Source organism: Hyperolius riggenbachi, chromosome 6 (genome assembly GCF_040937935.1).
Source record: "Hyperolius riggenbachi isolate aHypRig1 chromosome 6, aHypRig1.pri, whole genome shotgun sequence".
In the NCBI taxonomy this organism is placed as follows: domain Eukaryota; kingdom Metazoa; phylum Chordata; class Amphibia; order Anura; family Hyperoliidae; genus Hyperolius; species Hyperolius riggenbachi.
The window spans coordinates 332,652,558-332,669,186 of record NC_090651.1 but is presented as its reverse complement, the minus strand read 5'-3'; the positions used below and the strand labels follow the sequence as shown (position 1 = coordinate 332,669,186).

Sequence of the window (16,629 nt, the reverse complement as noted above, 5' to 3'; positions counted from 1 at the left end):
CTGCTAGGCGAGATCGCTAACCACTAAACCACCGTGCATATAATAATAAATAGTGTCTGTGCCTGGAGAAAAATGATTTGAAACAATGGGAAGATTTCTCTGTGTGCCATAAAAAAGGCTGAGTAACGTATGGGATTCTTTTTTTATTTGCAGTAAGAAAAATTATTATAGGATTAGCTTTCAGGAGTTACTCCCTTCTTTGTCAGATCGTCTGAATCAGCACTGGACACTACATGAACGCTTGAATGTATAGAGGCAGTTCTTTCACTTGCTGGGAGAATTTATTGCAGCCATAAACAATAACAAATAAGAGTTTAGGAATTTGTAACACATGAAGCGCCGAATAATATAAAGAAGCAGTTCTATCTCCTAATTTAAGAATACCAGCGATAAATAAGAGTTCAGGAATGTGATGAGGAAGAATGTTACATAGGTGGAGTGGCAGTAAAAATGTCTGATAGCAACTTAAAAAAAACTCAAGTCAACATTAGCCTATGATCATTTGTGTTAAATAACATTATCATCCTGAGTTATAAAGTTTTCCTCCTGTTCATTTTGAAAATTCCATTCCAAAGCCGTAACAGTCAGGCTTTCAGTCAGAAGTTTTGATTAAGGCTGGATAGCGTACTGGCTTTGCCTCTGACACAGGGGATGTGGGTTCAAATCTCGGCTCCTGTTCAGTAAGGAGTCCTTAGGCAAGACTCCCTAACACTCCTACCACCTATAGAGTGTTCCCTAGTGGCTGCAGCTCTGGTGCTTGGAGTCCGCCTGGAGAAAAGCCCGATATAAATGTTCTGTGTCTGAGAAAAATGTTGCCCGTTACTTCATCTAGAAATGATCTGGACTTTGAACTATATCCAAAGGCAAACCATAATCTAACTAACTTTAATTTTTTTTTTTTTTTTTTTTACGATTTTGGCATTTATTTTGCCTGTTTGCTTTATTGTATTTTTTCTGTAAATACTTTACTTTTTTTACCCTTTTTCTTGCATTAAACCATATTTGGTTCAACTGAATCTCCTAAATCCCCAACTACAAGTTACGGAATCAAAAATAATTTGAATAAGCTAGTGTAGTGTAAAATGTTACATTTCTCTCTGCATGTGATGGTGAGTGACACAGACATTTTCAAATGTCAGACTTGAAGCAGCGTTTGCTGTGGACAGCGTGTGTTCCCATTAAAACGCATGATGGAGACCACTGTGTGTGTGTGTGTGTGTGTGTGTGTCTGTCTGTCTGTTGTGTGTATTTATATTTTTTATAGTAAGAACTGCTCGTTTGACCTCCCCCAACAATGGCAAACCTCAGCCTGCTGGTGCTTAGATTGTTGACCAGCAAGCTGGTAAATCTCTGTGTTTGCCCCAGTGGTGGAAAGGGCTGCTTGAAGCTGAAGCCTCGCTTGTAGGGCATAGCTCATACTCCTCCACCTTTGGGATTTTTATAGACCTCTATGAGGCGTTGATCACACATGAGGGGTTGATTACACAAGCAGTTTGTTTGCTTTGAGGCTTGTGTATTGGTCAGAAGGGTCCTAAACTCGGCCCAGAGGATGCGGCTGGTTCCCACAATGCATATCGGTAGGGAATGAGCAAGGTTCTCAATCTTGTCTGATTGATCTTTATTGCTGAGATTGCTAGACCAGGGGACTGTCATCTCATGTCTATTGCCGGCTTATTAGAATGACATCTTTTTGATGTTTACTAGAAAAATCATATTATTCTGTAATAGCTATGAGCTCAGGCCCAAGCAAACAGATGAATAGAACCTAGACTGATTGATTCCGATCATTTTCTTTCAATCTGTTGATCCAATTAGAAGGCAGTCCCTCGTCTTTGTGGCGATTCCTTTCCACAATTGAAGACCAGTCTGCCTCCTTTCTCTGCCGCCTCTAGTTCGTCTTGTGAAAGCATTCTGAAGGTCTTAAATAAGCTCTCTTTTTCTGAAAGTAGCATCTTCCTTTGAAAGGTTACTGTCTTCTCCTTTAAGGCACTCTCTTCCTCATTGGTAAGCAGTTTCTTGCCTTGAAAGGCAGTTTCATGCAGTGATTTGAAAGTGTCCATCATTCTTCAAAGTGCCGAGTACAGCTGAGCTTTCTGTGTGCGTGTAACATGTTTGCATGTTACATGGTTACCGCTCGGTGGGAGAAACCAATCCCTCACTATCTCTGCCTGGTCTCTGCCTTCTTCCCGTAAGGTTGTCTTCGTATTGTCTCTGCCTTAGCTGTCTCTCCTTAAGCTCAGCATTTTTTTTTTACTCTCTCAAACACTTGTTCTGGAATCTGTATTATATTCTGTTTTGTCTCTCTCGCTGCTTTCCACTCTCAACCTCCACCGACTAAAGATCTCTTTATTATTATGCTATCATACCACTGTAAATCTACGTCTCGTATCTGCTGGAACAAAAGGAAAGGAGTAGCGGTGTTGCCTGTGGCAACCAGATGGGAGCCCGATATCATTTTTATAATGCGGGCGTTTAAAGCTGAATCTGGAATTCTGTATTTTAAAAATAACTAAAAATAGTTTTATTTTATAATAATAAAAAAATGAGTTGTTGTTTTAATGCGTTGTGTCTCGTATTAAGTGAAGCTAGGAGTCTTTCTCCTGAAATGAAAAACCATGTGATCAGTTTTTCAGGTAATTGATTTGTCCTATTCTAATTGGGAGGCCATGATTAGCCTACACAGGAAGCAGGAGTAAAATGGGGTCTTACGATAGTGACTAGCCAGTTAGAGAAGGGCAAATTATCACCTGGTAAATCAATCATGGTCCTCTCCATGGTTCTCTTTATAGGAGAAATTCTCCTAGGTGAATTGGTGAGCTTCCTGCCATGCTCACATTTTATTAATTTAGTGGCTCCTTTCTCCTCCCGCTAGACTTATAATAACATTTTATGCTCACCTCTGTTTTGACTGCTGCTGCTGTGTGTTCTTCCGGGCAGCTGTGGGAGGAGCAAAGACTTCTAGGAGGAGTGATCTGACCAGTCCATCGCTTTCCCCTCCTAGGGAGGGGAGTGTCCAAGCTGTCACTCTGTTCCTCTCCTTCTGTGAATGGAAGGCAGAGCTGGAAAGGGAGGAGTGCTTTGGACACCCGTCTCTTCATAGTCTGCCAAGAAGCAATTGCCCATCATGAGAAAATACAATGGAACACTGATGATCATGTGACTGTCACTTATTACATCAAAATGACAGGAAATTACATTTTTTTAATGAAGGTAAATGTACATTGTGTCTTTAAGGGAGGGGGGAGGGAACCATCAGTTAAATTTATTTTTTGCCCAGAGAGTGACTTTATGCAAGACTTTACATTTCTAATGCTAGGTACATACGTTAAGTTTTTTCGTTCGATAGATGTGTTCGATTGATAATTTCCATCATGTTCGATATTACTTTCGATCGTTTTACTGCTCGATTTTTCATAGAAGTGAATGGAAATGGATTAGAAAAGATAAGACAATTGAGCGGGAAATCGAGCGGAAAAATTAATAGAAAATCGATGGAACGGCAGAATCGCCCGAAAAAATGTAACGTGTGTACCTAGCATTAAGTAACTATCTTCTATTGTGGATTCTTGTTTGCTTCTGATGTGCAAATAATGGACCAGGCCTTTGCAGTGAATTTGCTAACACCAATGGTAAACATAAGGGCTTTTCCACTAGGATCACATAATCTGTCATAGTGATTTGAAAAGAGAAATGTTTCCGTTTATTTGACCATTATGCATGTCCCATCATACATTCAAAACCAAAGTTTTCATGTTTCATTTAAAGATGATGGGTGAAGCCATGCAAACCATTTCTGAATGCCACTGCTGGCCAACAGTGCATCTGTAATTCTTGGTGTATAGCATAGGTATAGCTTTAAAAGAAACCCCAGTACACGAGTACATTTTTTCTCTGCTTCATGGTCACTTTGTGATTCCAAAGCCTTCCAAAGACCACTTCAACATGCAGAACTGGAATGTACAGGATCTTCTCAAAAAATTAGCATACTGTGATAAAGTTCATTATTTTCTGTAATGTACTGATAAACATTAGACTTTCATATTTTTTATATTCAAATACACACAACTGAAGTAGTTCAAGCCTTTTATTGTTTTAATATTGATGATTTTGGCATACAGCTCATGAAAACTGAAATTTCCTATCTCAAAAAATTAGCATATTTCATCCGACCAATAAAAGAAAAGTGTTTTTAAAACAAAAAAAAGTCAACCTTCAAATAATTATGTTCAGTTATGCACTCAATACTTGGTCGGGAATCCTTTTGCAGAAATGACTGCTTCAATGCGGCGTGGCATGGAGGCAATCAGCCTGTGGCACTGCTCAGGTGTTATGGAGGTCCAGGATGCTTAGATAGCGGCCTTAAGCTCATCCAGAGTGTTGGGTCTTGCGTCTCTCAACTTTCTCTTCACAATATCCCACAGATTCTCTATGGGGTTCAGGTCAGGGGAGTTGGCAGGCCAATTGAGCACAGCAATACCATGGTCAGTAAACCATTTACCAGTGGTTTTGGCACTGTGCGCAGCTGCCAGGTCGTGCTGAAAAATGAAATCTTCATCTCCATAAAGCTTTTCAGCAGATGGAAGCATGAACCCACTTTTGAACCAGAAACAGCTGCAGAAGCGCCGGACGTGGGCTACAGAGAAGCAGCACAGAACTGTTGCTCAGTGGTCCAAAGTACTTTTTTCGGATGAAAGCAACTTTTACATGTCATTCGGAAATCAAGGTGCCATAGTCTGGAGAAGTCCTGGGGAGAGGGAAATGCCAAAATGCCTGAAGTCCAGTGTCAAGTACCCACAGTCAGTGATGGTCTGGGGTTCCATGTCAGATGCTGGTGTTGTCCACTGTGTTTTATCAAGGGCAGGGTCAATGCAGCTAGCTATCAGGAGATTTTGGAGCACTTCATGCTTCCATCTGCTGAAAAGCTTTATGGAGATGAAGATTTCATTTTTCAGCACGACCTGGCACCTGCTCACAGTGCCAAAACCGCTGGTAAATGGTTTACTGACCATGGTATTACTGTGCTCAATTGGCCTGCCAACTCTCCTGACCTGAACCCCATAGAGAATCTGTGGGATATTGTGAAGAGAAAGTTGAGAGACGCAAGACCCAACACTCTGGATGAGCTTAAGGACGCTATGGAAGCATCCTGGGCCTTCATAACACCTGAGCACTGCCACAGGCTGATTGCCTCCATGCCATGCCACATTGAAGCAGTCATTTCTGCAAAAGGATTCCCGACCAAGTGTTGAGTGCATAACTGAACATAATTATTTGAAGGTTGACTTTTTTTGTTTTAAAAACACTTTTCTTTTATTGGTCGGATGAAATATGCTAATTTTTTGAGATAGGAAATCTGGGTTTTCATGAGCTGTATGCCAAAATCATCAATATTAAAACAATAAAAGGCTTGAACTACTTCAGTTGTGTGTATTTGAATCTAAAATATATGAAAGTCTAATGTTTATCAGTACATTACAGAAAATAATGAACTTTATCACAGTATGTTAATTTTTTGAGAAGATCCTGTATTTGTGAGTCAGATCTGGAACAGTTTTTACCTGCTCTGTGGGCTACAGGTTTGTCAACAAGAGATTGCCATGGGAGTCATGCATCTCCCCCTAAAAGTGCCTCCTTCTGTAATAGGTAAAGACTGCTTAAAGAGACACTGAAGCGAAAAAAAATGTATGATATTATGATTTGTATGTGTAGTACAGCTAAGAAATAAAACATTAAGATCAGATACATCAGTCTAATTGTTTCCAGTACAGGAAGAGTTAAGGAACTCCAGTTGTTATCTCTATGCAAAAAGGCCATTGATCTCTACAACTTTCAAAGTCCTGGAGAGGGCTGTTTTCTGACTTTTATTATCTCAACTGTTAGTTAACTGTTAACTTTTTATCTGCCAGAGGAGAGGTCATTAGTTCACAGACTGCTCTGAAAGAATAATTTTGAATGTTGAGTGTTGTGTAATCTGCACATATTATAGAATGATGCAATGTTAGAAAAAACACTATATACCTGAAAATAAAAATATGAGAATATTTTCTTTGCTGCTAATCTTCTAGTAATTATTCATAGTGCACAACCAATCCATTATATCATTTTTTTTCCCCTTCAGTGTCTCTTTAAATAAGTCATTGTTCCATCCAGACTGGAACCATTGGAAAATATGGGCTAGTGCCAGTAAAATAACTAGCCAGTGCCAGTCAACACTATACGATTCCCCTCATCCCCAATCAGCATCTAGAAATGGCGACAGTCAACACCTGTAAACTACCAGTCAGCGCTAGTTAACACCTGCTGAAAGTGACAGTCAGTGCCAAGCATCGCCTTTAAAAGCGCCAGGCTATGCTATCATTATTTTAGGACTTTCAAAGTGAATGTGCTGGGAAAGGAGTGAGGCAGTTAAGGTAGTAATTCAGGCGTAATCAGCTTAAAGTCAATCTTACCTACATGCTTTGTTGTGTTAAATACTTGGGTTCTACATAGAGCTGCCCTGAGACAACAAATATTTTTTTTGCTCAGTCTAGAGAAGATTCAAGAGTGGCACGTGGTATCCCGAGTATGGTTCTCAACCAGATAATAACCAGAATGGCGATAGCTACAGAGTGCTAGAGAAAATTCCAAGTCACACCTAATTGAGGCGGCTAAAACCGTTTGTGAAAATGGCAGTCGACTCGCTCGGATTATTTCTCCATGCAGGCATGTAATTGTAGAAAAAAACAAGATCTGCCGTACGTCTCTATTGAAAGTCTTCTGACAAAAATAGTTTGACTTAGAAGGGAAACAGCAGAACACCATCGCTTACAGATATCTTCCAACGTCCTGGAAAATTTTTGTCATTGTGAAGTCATTTGGAAAATCAAAGAATGGCCGAGAATTGAGAATGAGCCTTACTCTGTGCTAGCATTGAACTTTAATAGAAAAGACTGTTCAAACAGAGGCACTCCAGAGTTCAGTGACTGTATGAACTGCTATGTCAGATTCTACTAATTATTATCATCATTAGTGTTGTGTTTTATTTGTTTATTTGTGCTATATTGCTGTTAGTATATTCTACAGCTCTTTATAATCAAGAAAGCAGATAAAATGGACATAATTTGAATGCAGAGAGCACTGGACAAGACATAGAACATTTATATTGAGCTTTTTTCCTGGCACACACAAAGCACTAGAGCTGCAGCCACTAGGGTGCACTCAGTAGGCAGTAGCAGTGTTAGGGAGTCTTGCCCAAGGTCTCCTTAATGAATAGGTGCTGGCTTACAGGAACAGCTAAGATTTGAACACATGTCACATGTGTGAGAGGCAGAGCCCTTAACCAGTACACTGTCCAGCCACTAAATCCACTATCCAGCTGAAATTTTGATGACCTGATCGGTTGCTGTAATTGATGCACTTTGCATTTCTTTGTTATTGTCTGCACCCTTAACTACCTGCGGACCGAGCGAGTAGGAATCTACGGCGGGCAGGGGGCGCTGCGGTCCTGACCGGACGTAAGCTCTACGTCCCATTGACCGCGCGCCCCCGCCCGTCCCCGTCGCTCGGTCCGCTCTGCCCCTGCCGCAATGTGATGCCCTGCCGCCTCTATGACGGCAGAGCACTGTGAGCCAGGCAGGAGCCGTTTTCATTGGCTCCTGGCCCTGTCATTCATGTAAGCCGTTCCCATTGGCTTACATGGAATGACAGGGTCAGGAGCCAATGAAAGCAGCTCCTGACCAGCGCACATCGCTCTGCTGTCATAGCGACGGCAGAGAGAGCAGGACAGAGCGTCGTGCCCGGCGGAAGCGACGGTAACTTGCGGCGGTTCATCGGGAAGCAGCGGTTTTCTGGACCAGCACCCTCTGGTCCTTAAGGGGGCAGGGGGTGCTGGTCCAGAAAGGATTAAAGAAAACCTGAACTGAAAATTAAAAGTCAAAATAAATATACACACATCATACCTATCTCCTGTGTAGTTTACTCATCAATCTTTTTCTCCTCTCCTGCATTCTGTTTGTCCACTGTAATCAGTGGAATTCTCTTGCCCTTTATTTTGAAAATGGCCATTAGCACACTGTTTACTGTAATATCACCCACTTGAGCCATAGGGAGACATGGACATTACCTTGCTCATCAGTTGTCCTTTCAGTTATAACTGACAACAACTGATATACAGCTGACAGCAATGGATATATTCCAGTTGTAACAAAATCTTGTCAGAAATGGAAGGAATCGTAAGAAGAAGAAAATAGTGAGCTTCATTTGCAGGTACATCTTGTGTTTATTTTAAATACATTTTACTCAGTTCAGGTTCACTTTAAGAAAAATGGTAACAGACAATGAATTGTGAGGCCTTGCCTGCAAAGTTTACAATCTAAGGAAAATAAATGAGTGTAGAGCTGTAGGAACTTTGCAAAGAAAGCGGAGAGGAAAAATAGGATTAGAGAGTAGGAAATGGGATCAGGGGGATTAGAGGAAGGCAAAGTGCTGAAGAGAAGAAGATCTGTACAGGTAGAGTGGAAAAGGTAGCAATGATTGCAAAGCCCGAGTATTTGCGGATGTTTGGTTGGCTTTAATGAGCGGTTATTAGGAAGCCCTTAAATACAGTGTTTGCTCAGTAGAGGAAGAGACTGACGGAAAGTAAAATGATAAAGACGGAGCAGGAGGGACTGAGAGAACGAAAGGGGGAAGTGGGAAAAAATTAGTGAAAAGGGGACAAGAAAGAAGGAAGCAGGGCTGAAAGAGAGAACGGAGGTGCAGAAATAAAGAGTTATAAGCTGGATGAGAAGGAGAAAGGAGAGAAATGGTGAGAAAGCTTCACCCAAGAGTGGCGAGCCACAGATGTTGAGCTCGGTATTAGTGATACATTGGGAAGTGTAAGATAAAATAGGTAGAGCCGGCGCGAGAGAGAGGATAGGGAAGGAGGGGGAGCGAATACATTTTCTTTAATACTCTGATAAAAGGATGAAGAGAAATTGGAAGAGATTCAGGAAGAGGGAAAAAAAAAGTCTACAAACAAATAGCAGGAAGGAAAGAGTGAGTCTGAGGGAGACTCAGTGAGTTGGAGTGCAGCTTGGAGGTGGAAGAGTGAGAATAAAAAAGGAAGGAGAGGATGGAAAGCAGCGGGGGCTGTGAGGAGGAGAGAGCCGCAGAGGTGTGGGGGGAGTGGAGGAGGCTCAGGGAAGCAGTAGTGGATTGTGCAGTGCAGCAGAGAACCCCCCCCCCCTCCCTCTTGAGCCCCCTCGTCACCGATCGATACAAGACTAAGCAATAAAGCATTTTCATTGTCAGATGCCCTGCATATAGTGACTGGTGTGAGAGCGCCTGCTCCCCCCCCCCTTTTCCACCTAATCTGAGCAGGAGAAGCTCGGCAGCCTCAACACCCCCCTCAAGGCCTAGCTACCCCCCCACCCTGAATTGTACCCCACCATCCCCCACCCCTAGAGCCTCCACCTTCCGACTCTTCAATAATTCACAGCTAGCACCTTTTTATTACTCTATGGAAAAGCTTCTTCCGCCTCCCCATTTTATTTTATACCTTTATAAACCCCCCCATGTAGCAGTTTGATTTTATTTTACCCCGCTCCCTCTCATTCTTGTCCCCAGTTTCCTATAGCCTCCTCTGCACATTTCTTTTGTCACAAAAAGCATTGTAGTTTTAGCCTTCTCTTGCTCTCTCTCTCTTTTTTATTGTTCGCCTATTAAGACACCTCTTATTTTCCCCTGTCTTCTGCTAACTGCTCCTGGATGTTCACAGATACATTTCCATGTCTTGTCAATAAACTGTCAGATCGGAGCAGGTGAGACTTTAATTTGGTGCTGGTTACATTGAGTAATTGCAGCCCCTGCTGAGTTGAATATATAGGGTGTACACGGGGCTTTAAGCTAGTTGCAAGCGCCCAATATCTCCAAGCCATCCAACCAATTCAGACGTGGCTTGCAGCAATCAGGCAGTGCGGGGGTTAACTCGCAGGTGGTAAAGGCCACTGGCAATCATCGCAGGTACTCGTTATCGCTCGCAGAGATTGAGTTTAGTTACAGAATCTCGGGGCTGCTCGCCAAAATCTCATTTTTTTCCTCATGGTTGAGGGTGGAATGGTTGTATGCGCAAGTCGGTCAAAATGTAGAGGCCCTGCAGTGAGCATGATACAGAAGCTGTGGAAACCTTTTACTGCCTCTATCTGTGACAGATCAAATGTTTTGACCATGCATACCATACCATTAGGCCAGCTTTCTGTCAGTGTTCAATCACACTATAGGACTGATTCACAAAGCTTTTCTGTAAAATTTTCTCACCTTACTTAGCAAATCACAATGTATCTCTCCTTAAATAACTTAACTCATGATTTATCTCTCCTTATCTAACATAACTCATAATTTTTCTCTCCTTATCTAACTTTAAAGGGGAACTTCAGCCTAAACAAACATACTGTCATTAAGTTACATTAGTTATGTTAATTAGAATAGATAGGTAATATAATTTTTTTACCCACCCTGTTTTAAAAGAACAGGCAAATGTTTGTGATTCATGCGGGCTGCCATCTTTGTCATGGGGGCAGCCATCTTTTTGGTTGAAAGGAGGTGACAGGGAGCATAAGACACAGTTCCAACTGTCCTGTGTCCTGATAACCCCTCCCAGCTGCATGCGCTAGGTTTCAAATGGCAAATTCAAAATGTAAAAAAAAAAAAAATTTACACCAAAACAGAAGAAAAAGAACAACATCAGAAATCCCATCATGCTTTGCACAGCATCAGGGGGAAAATGCCCGGGCAGTTTTCTTCTGTGCAGCTAAAAATGAGGCTTGTATAAGAGTAACAAAGTTCTGATGCTGTGAAACTGTTAAAGAAACACCAAGCCTTTTCAGTGCTGCTGAGTCGATTTTTAGTCTGGATGTTCACTTTAACTCATGTTTTATCCCTTCTTATCTAACTTAACTCCTGATTCATCCCTTCTTATCTAACTTAACTCATGATTTATCCCTCCTTAACTGACCTAACTAATGATTTATCTCTCCTTATCTGTTTATCTCATGAATTATCTCTCCTTTTTTGTTTATCTCATGCATTAGCTTTCCTTAAAGTTAAAGGGAACCTGAAGCGAAAAGTATATGGCGGCTGCCATTTTTATTTTCTTTTAAACAATATCAGCTGCCTGGCAGCCATGCTGATCTATTTGGCTGCAGTAGTGTCTGAATCACACCAGAAATAAACTAATCTTGTCAGATTTTTCAAAAATGTCAGAAATGCCTGATCTGCTGCATGCTTGTTCAGGGTCTATGGCTAAGGGCCCGTTTCCACTGTTGCGATGCGATTTCGCCGGCATCCCGACGCTTGTAAAAACGCATGCGGATGCGTTTCCGCATGCGTTTTAACCCGCGATTTCGCGTACGATTTAATTAACCATGACTCTGGCAGGGCAAAATAACATTGAAAAAGGTGTGAAATCGCACGCGAATCGCGGGTAAAAACGCATGTAAAAAACGCATGCGGTTTTCCTATTAAATACATTAGCGGCGATTCGCATGGATTCCCGACGCAGGCGAATTCTGTGGGTCCCGTCGTGCAGATTTGGCCCGCCGCCAAATCGCTCCCGCACGCCGCACATATGGAAACAGCCCCGGCCACTTCAATGTACCAAGCGAATCCGCATGTCGGCGCCGCATGCGGATTCGCTATGGTGGAAACAAGCCCTCCAAGTATTAGAGGCAGAGGACCAACAAGGCAACTAATATTGTTTAAATGGAAATAAATATGGCATCCTCCATATACCTCTTGCTTTAGGTGTCCTTTAAGCCTCTTTCACAGTGGGACGTTAAAGTCGCACGTTATAAAAATTTATAACGCAGACTAACGCACAGCAATACAAAGTCTGTGCGACATTCACAGTGCACACCATGCGTTGTGTGTAACGTGTAGCAATATTTAGAAGGTACTGCATGCTGTGCGTTTAGCAATACATTTGCTGTGTTATGTGTGTTGCACATGCTCAGTAATGATTTTTGTTTTTTTTAAATGTAACTCATGCACCGTTTTTGTTCCATCAGTATGCAACGAAAACGGCGCACCAAGAGACACATAACGCAGTGCAAAATGACATCCAATGCCATAACCTACATGCGCTGCGTTAGGGGCACGTTGTGCAACTTTAACGTCGCATCAAACGCAACGTCCCACTGTTAAAGTACCCTTAAGGTTAAAAATAAGTAAGCTGTGTGAAACAACACCTATATCCGTTGCATTGGGGAAAAATTCAGCATATGAACTCACTACCCAGAAGTAGGTTTATGGGCCTGTTCACATCTCTGCATTTTCACAAATTGCGTTATTCTAACTATCTGCATGCAGTAAGTGTCTGGATAGCTCGTACGAATATGCGCATAACGCAAAGACATTGACCAGGCTTTGAAATTAACGTGTGCGTTATAACAGGTGCAATGCGCATTGCAGTACACACAGATTATAACGCCTGCTTTATGCAATGCATATTCTATGAATCCAGCCTCAAAAGATCATGCACGACATTGGTACTGATTTTGATAGAATGCCCATTTCAACTGAAGTTCGGAGCCCTTCACAATAAATCTTGATTGATATTTTTTTTTCCTGCGTTCTAAAAGGTCACATTGATAAATGATTGGACATTTTATGCCACATAACCTAGAAACCCCTCAAAAAAAGAGGAACATTTTTATAGCCTGTATAATAATTTTCCCCATCAACTTGATCTTAAAATAAAATTGAAAAATGGCAACACATTTTTTTCCTGAAGATCCAGTTGGAGCATAGAAAGCCTGGATTGAAACTTGTATGGACACTCTTTTGTTACTTGTTAGTAGAGTAGTGTGTAATGTATTCATGTCAATCTATCACTCATTGATCAAACATCACGTAGTGATAACAAACATATAAAAACAATACAAATAATTATTTCAGATTTTTTTTTGGTCCTCTACCCAGAACCATTTTAGGGCCGGTTCAGATGGAAGGTTGCTGCCAGGATTCAACTTGTCCCACATTGAGATGAATGGAAGTGTCCCTGCATGTAACTTCTAGTGAGTCTCCAGGGACTCGGAACGCAAGGATGGGAACCAGTGCCAAATGTTTTTCTGTTTAGTAGCAGAAAAGGGCTTAGCATGGGCGAAACAAGCCGCCAGCAGCCGGGGCAGTAGAAAGTGTTGCTCTACTGGTACAGATAACAACACTGTAATATGCCAAACTTGGTGACTAATAACTAGATACTTGTGTTTTATGTGGCGCTGTTTTATTTTTACTACACTTCAGCAAATCAAGGCCTTTCTTGCACTCACAGATCTTACCAATCAGGCCAGCAGGTGGAGCTGTAAGCAAATGTCGCACATTCATTTGTTATATTTACTATTTTTTCTCATTAGAAAATACTTTGAAAGACATGCATGTTTATTCAAATAAGGAGGTGAAAAGTAAAGAAGATTGACTTGCTTGCTCTAAACTACTGCACTTTATTGTCAAACTGATTTTAGGTTAAATCCCTAGCACAGGCTGGTGTTTTATAATGTGCATTGAGCGTGGCACGTGACATAATTTGCATTGTAGAACACGTTGGGCATTGCACCTTAACCGTTTTTGCATTATTATTTTTTGTATTAGCTGGTTGGCTCAGTTTGCACAGTTCTCTTCCTGGGCCAATGTTTGATGCTGCTTGTCTGAGTAGAGAAAGTCTGTGATAGAGAAAGTCAATGAGAAGCAAATAATTCTGACTTGCATTTAAATGTAATCCCAATTGTTTGCAGCTTGGAAATAAGCAGAAACTGTATTTCATTAGCTCAGTTCCAATGTGCATACAATTAACATTACATTTATACACAAGACAAATAACATTTATATTGCGCTTTTCTCCTGGCGGACTCAAAGCGCCAGAGCTGCAGCCACTAGGACGTGCTCTATAGGCAGTAGCAGTGTCTAGCCCAAGTTCTCCTTACTAAATAGGTGCAGGCTTAGTGATCTGGAAGAGCCAATATTTGAACCCTGGTCATCTGTGTCAGAGGTAAAAGCCCTTAACCATTACAGAATTCATAGCATCTTAGTGACCATCTCTAGTCTGTAAATGTCCCTTTCCCCATCCACTAGGAGGTAGTCAGTGAATAGCAGGCAGGGGGCACCACTCAGTGTTTCCATCTAAGCACAAAGCTGACCCCGCCCCTCTTCTTTCTGTGCTTCACAAGAGCAGATGGAGTTGATGGGTGGGCTCAGGCAAGGGCTCTTTGCTGGGGAAGCAACTCCCATTCTTCTGGCAGATCCATGCTTTGTGTACAGATCTTTGGGTCATGTGACTGACTTATGACTGCCTCTGTGAAACGACTGCATCAGATCTGAAAAATGTGTGTGTAATGGCATAGTGCCCTATCCACCTTTACTAACAGTGGGGACTCTGGAAGGGAGGACTGTGGCTTTAATGCTTTAATGTAGTTGGGCATAATTTCTAAGTGGTTGCTATGGAACACTCTGCTTTCTACATTAGAACTGCACTTAGAACTATGTTATTATTGAATAAAGCCAAGTGCCTAAGAAAGAGGGAATTGTAAAAGTCGCTCAGTCTGTGAGTACTAATCCCGACTTATATTATTATCCTTGCAAATAGATTGTTTTATAAGTGGACATTTTACCAAATGTTCAGGACTCCCCTTGCCTTGTACACACACTGGATTCCTGGCAGAGTCAGTCGTTCCTAGCATGTGTATGAGGCTTTATATCTGATAAAAAACAGAAGATGCTTGCTTTGAATTAGTTTTGCCAGCTCATCCCTTTAATTAAATCTTGTGACTATTTACATGCAGTTTATGAACTATGTGTAACTAGCCCCAGAACCTGCATAACTTAGATGTGTCAGTATTTAAAGGACAACTGAATTGAGATGGATCAGATCTGACAAGATTAGCTGCATGCTTGTTTCTGGTGTAATTCAGACACTACTGCAGCCAAATAGATCAGCAGGGCTGCCAGGCAACTGGTATTGTTTAAAAGGAAATAAATATCGTAGCCTCCATATTCTTCTCACTTCATGTATCCCTTAAAGTGGGCAGGATATGGCAACCCTGTTTGAATCTAGTACATTTTATGTAGTTAGATCACACTAGTGCAGGTCAGATTGAACCAATGCACATCTGGAAACATTCAGTTACACAGCTTATCAAGCATAGTGCCCAAATGTTATCTTTTTGCATCAGACAAGGCCTGTGCACCTAAAAAAAAGTTTTTTTCCCCCTTTTTTAAAAAAAGTAATGGCTTGAGGTGATGCAGCTCAGCTGATGGAGTTAACAGCAGGCTTTTGTCTGCCAGGGTTGGTTCTAGACACAATGGGGCCCCAGGGCAAAAGTGACATGAGGTCCTCCTGACTCCTCTTTTCTAACCCCCCCTCCCCCCACCACCACCACCCTTCAGGGGGCCTCCTAACTGGCTATAACTGCCCTCACCCTCCTCGGATTTCTGCAACTTTATTTTGTGCTCTCTCTTCTTCATCCTCGCAGTGGTAACTGATCTCAGTGGCCTGGCACATGTAACTACATAATGACATGCGCCTGGTCACTGAGAACATGCAGCCAGGCAAGGATGAAGATTAGAGCGCATGGACTGATGGAGCAGTGCACCCGCCAGGACAGACGAGTTGCTATGCTGCCAAAAACTTTGCAGGGGCCCGGAGAGCAAAATTTGGGCGGATACCTCGGGGGAGGGGTGGGGTATATGGCAGGAGCTCTCATTGGCTATGGGGCAAATGCTCATGTGACCCCTATGGTAGTGTCAGCTCTGGCTGCTGCTTCTGCACTCACCTTCGTTTCGCTGCTTTCACCGTAAAGGGGTGGGGCACAGTTAGCGCAAAAAGAGTGCAGACTGAAGCTCTTAATGCCTACAATGCCATCAGGAAATTGCTTGTGCAGTAGCTCCTAGTACTGAAAACGTGATCTATTTGACATAAGTTAATCAGGAAGCATTTACACTGATATAAAAATGCTCTGCCACGGAATGCCTACACAGGGCTAGAAAAATTTCAGTTTCTAATCTATCAGTCAACCATTCATTTCATGAGGAAATATTCCCTATTTTTAGAAGTACTATTTAGGTTGGACTTCCTGTCTAAAAATGGCTGAGGAGGCTCACAGCAACAACATTCTATTCACACAAGTTGCAAAATGAGATGAGACCTGTTGCTACGGGCAACACAGCTCCCTTCCCTCCACATCCGCTCCTATAAAGCCCCAATGAGACCTATACGTTATAAGAATGATATAGAGCAGTTATGAGTTATATAGAGTAATAGAAGAAAAGGGACAGCCGACAATACCGCTCACTATACAGAGGGGTACATTTTACTAGGGACAATTAATAGGGCTATTACAGGAGCTATGGGCAGCTCTGTGTGGAGGAGATGGAGAAATTTATAAGCAGCGTTTATATAGAACGATGGAAAGATTATAGAGAATCTCTGTATTGTGCATTAGGAGGAGTTTATGGTGCAGTAAGATGGTTAATAGCGAATGGTTCCTTTTTCTTATACAAGAAAATAAATTGCTGAAGGCGCAATGGGACTAAACAAAGGTTTACTATGTTCTAGTATATTCCTAGCCCGATATGTGTAAGTAGAAGGCAGGGGGAGGATTGCGGGGTGATTCTATAGTATTT

The 16,629-nt window shown here is 41.9% G+C and overlaps 1 protein-coding gene across 19 annotated transcripts in view; it reads left to right on the top strand.

Annotated features, from left to right (window-relative positions):
* The window catches only part of POU2F2 (POU class 2 homeobox 2), a 330,684-nt gene that overhangs the window by 147,614 nt on the left and 166,441 nt on the right, over nt 1–16,629 (top strand). The window contains exon 1 of one of the 19 annotated variants that reach the window (XM_068241480.1): nt 7,928–8,244. The exons of the other annotated variants lie outside the window; for them this stretch is intronic. The gene's annotated coding sequence lies outside the window, so the exon portion shown is untranslated. Of the gene's footprint in view, nt 1–7,927; nt 8,245–16,629 lie in introns of those variants that run through there. 19 annotated transcript variants of the gene reach the window in all.